Source organism: Myotis davidii, unplaced genomic scaffold, assembly GCF_000327345.1.
Source record: "Myotis davidii unplaced genomic scaffold, ASM32734v1 scaffold847, whole genome shotgun sequence".
Classification (NCBI taxonomy): domain Eukaryota; kingdom Metazoa; phylum Chordata; class Mammalia; order Chiroptera; family Vespertilionidae; genus Myotis; species Myotis davidii.
In genome coordinates, this window is record NW_006298049.1 from 2,172,412 (window position 1) to 2,175,845 (window position 3,434).

A 3,434-nucleotide genomic window follows, 5' to 3' on the forward strand; every position below is an offset into this window, starting at 1 on the left:
ACCACTGGGTACACTGGCTCTTGGATCTCTAAGGAGGTGCTAATCTAGCCTCTGCCTGAGGCTACCCAGCAGGAGCTATGGAGAGATTCCTCTTCTTTGTTTGGGGTTTGGAGATGCCCAGATGAGGCCCAGCTGTGAAGCAGTGCAAGCTGCTGTGGGGGCTTGGGCCTTCTCTTGGAAGTTCTGGGTCGCTCTGACCCAGCTGCAGTTTGTTAGGTAATTTTCAGATTGCAAAGGGCCAGCCCATTCATATGCAAAAGCCTCTGCTAGCAGCTTGGGTGGGGTGGGGTCTCAGGAAATTAACAAGGCGGAGAAAGCAGCTATGGCTGACCCTCAGCCCTGCCCTAAGGCACACGTCTCAGTGTCCCGGTAATTTAATTGCTGCAAGCACCTCTGAGGGAAAGCCGCCCTCGAGTTCCAAGTTCTGCCCGCTGCCAGACAGTCCAGTTTCTCCCCGTATGAGTCCTGGGTCCCCAGAGACTTCCCGGAACTGGAGTTCAGAGCAGTCGGGAGCTTGTGACTCCCTCCCGATTCAAAAAGACAGCCGTGTCCTCAGGTACCAGCCCCTTTCCACGCGCTCGAGCCTTTGTAATTTACTTCCGCAGCTCCTGACTCTCAGTGTGCTTTTCTCTTTCCTTCTAGTTGTAGAATTTCCACTCAGCCAGCCTTCCTGTAGTTCTGGATGATGTCCATTTTGTCTTTTTGTTGTATTCATGAAGTTGTTGTAGGAGGCAGCAATTTCGGTGTTTACCTATGCCGCCATCTTGGTTTCTCCTATTTCTGCTTTATTAAGTTCTTTTTCTGAGATCTTTGTCTTGTTCTTTCATTTGGAATGTATTCCTTTGTTTCTTCATTTTCTGTGACTCTCTGTGCTGGTATCTATGTATTAGATAAAACTGTGGCCTCTCTTACTCTTAAAGGAACACTCACATGTTGGAGATGAAATTTACATATTTCAACCCTCTACAATCTCTTGGCTGTCTCTTAAATCTTTGTGATTGTCCTTTTTTCTTATTAGCTCCCAGCAGTTGATGGTGTGCCAAGACCCGTCAGTGTCTCAGAGAGTAAGATTCCATGCAATACCTAGTGTGCAGGCCAATTGGAAGCCAAATCCTCAAGCAGCATCGTTTAAAATATGTGAATATAATTCTATCAGGGGAAAACTGAGATGGGCATTTCTGTCTGCTGCATATATACTGAGTTCTGGGGCTGTGTGGAGCAAAGAGGCTAGCCAGTTAAGAACGGTTTCTTCTTTTGTCCACAAGCTCCTGTCTTGGAGACACCAGTGACCTGGAGCTGGGTGTAGCATGACTTTGATGTCTGCCCCCTACCCAGTCTCTGATAGGGTGGTACTAAGTCCCTATGTGTGTGTTAAATTAGATGTCTGCCCCTCGGGCTGCAGCTATTAAGGTGAACTAATATCCTCTTTCACAGAAAGACTGGGTGTTTCTGCCTGCTGCCTCTGCTGTGCCCTGGAGAAAAAGGTGATTAAGAACGATTTCTCTCTTATTTGTTACAGGCCTGTGGGATCTGCAAACATAACCTTCGTTGGCCACCAGAGCCAGGCACTCAAGGGGCATCCTCTGGGTGGCAGATGCAAAAACCATCGTGCCAGACAGGTGCATGAACTCCTTTTGCTCCTCAAGCCGAAGCTTTTAAGGTAAGCCAGTTGCCCCTCTCATGGAAAGCCTGAGAGCCTTACATTCTGCTGCCTCTGCACTGGGCCCTGGGTGGTTAGCCACGGTGAATTCCCATGAGTCCTGTAAGAACTGCTTTTTAGTTCACTATAGCCATGAGTGTCTTGTAGGTGCAAACCCTGTTGGGGGGTTGTGGGGCCCAGCTCTCAGGTGGAAGTCTTAAAAGTTGTAATGCTGGCTCTGAGATCCATACCCTTTGCTCTTCAGGGAGAGTCTGGGAATTGTGAATTCCCTCCAGGTTGTGTGTTGGTGTGTTGCTATGCCAAGTGTAGGGTTTATGGTGAGAATGTGTTATTTAGCCTCTCCTACCCATTCCAATGTGGGTATTTCCTTGTTTGCTGCTGTGTAGGAGTCACTCAACTAGTTTCTGAATTTTATTGAGAGGAAATTATTCCTTATGCAGCTGTAGATTCGATGTGTTCATAGGAGGAGATGAGTTCAAGAGCCAGAACAACATTTTATGGGTTCTTTTTTTTTTTTTTTAACTATTATGGATTCTTATAAGAAATGCTCTATCACCAACATTTTTGATGGCACAGATAATGTTATTATGTGGAAATACATTGATATTAATGATTGAACCGAAAATGATTCAGCAATGTTGGACTCAATGAGAAGTTTTAAGAGTACCTTCACCAATTTATATCATTCATGTTTTCCTCTTAATGTTTACACAAGAATTAGATATAATAATCCATGTCTGATTAAGGGTTTTTTAAATAGGTATTAAGAAAAGTTCCAAATGATAAGGAAGAATGTGTTACAGTTTTTATATTGTTTCTTCCATTGTGGTATGTAAATTAATGCTGCATCTTACATGTATGTAAATGAAAAAGAGGCATGTTATAATTTTTAATTGGCTACATTGTTTCTTAGCGGTATGTAAACTAATGGTGTGTCTTACAGTGTTTCTTAAGATTTGAATAGTGAACATACCTTAAAATAATATTTCTCTAAACATGTTCACAAATTATTTTATTTGATCTTTATATGAATATTCTGAAATAAGGTGGGAATTATTATTTCCATAGGCAAATGAAACTCAGGTAATTTTAATTTTCTTATAGCATCACCTATTTTGTTTTATAGACTTTTGAACGTGAGCTAATAAAATAGTTCAGTAATTTATTTCCTATAACAGTAAGCCACAAATTTAAAGCATTTCTACTGTTGAATAGATCATGTTACATAATGACACCATTTTGAAAGTCTATGATATTATAAATGAAAGATGTGAGTTAAGCATAGGGAGACTTATGTGTGAAGTTAGGGAATACTCAGATATGACAGAAATTCCTGGAAAGAGAACAAAAGATCAAACTTGGGAGAAATGTGTATCTTAAATCTAGACAAGGTGCTTTTATGATATTCATTGTCATTATATATTTAGGTCTTATTACTTAAGACCTTCAATGTGGTTCATTTTCTCCTATAGGCGGAGCCTTTAAATGATATAGCTGCCAGTAGTTACGGCTTGGCAGTCAGCTTCTTGCTTCCAAGCAAAACAACAACAACAACAACAACAACAAAAAACAACACAAAAAAACAAACACACAACCACGTCTGGAAGATTGTTAGTTTACAGAATCAACGGGGAGCTGGAGAACCAGACTCAGGAAATGACAGAGGCCAAGAGAACCTAGGCAGCCAAGTACACAGCCAAGGTCACGCTTGGGAGTAGCATTGTTAGATCCCCACACCATCACAGCACTACACTCAGGTGACACACACGCTACC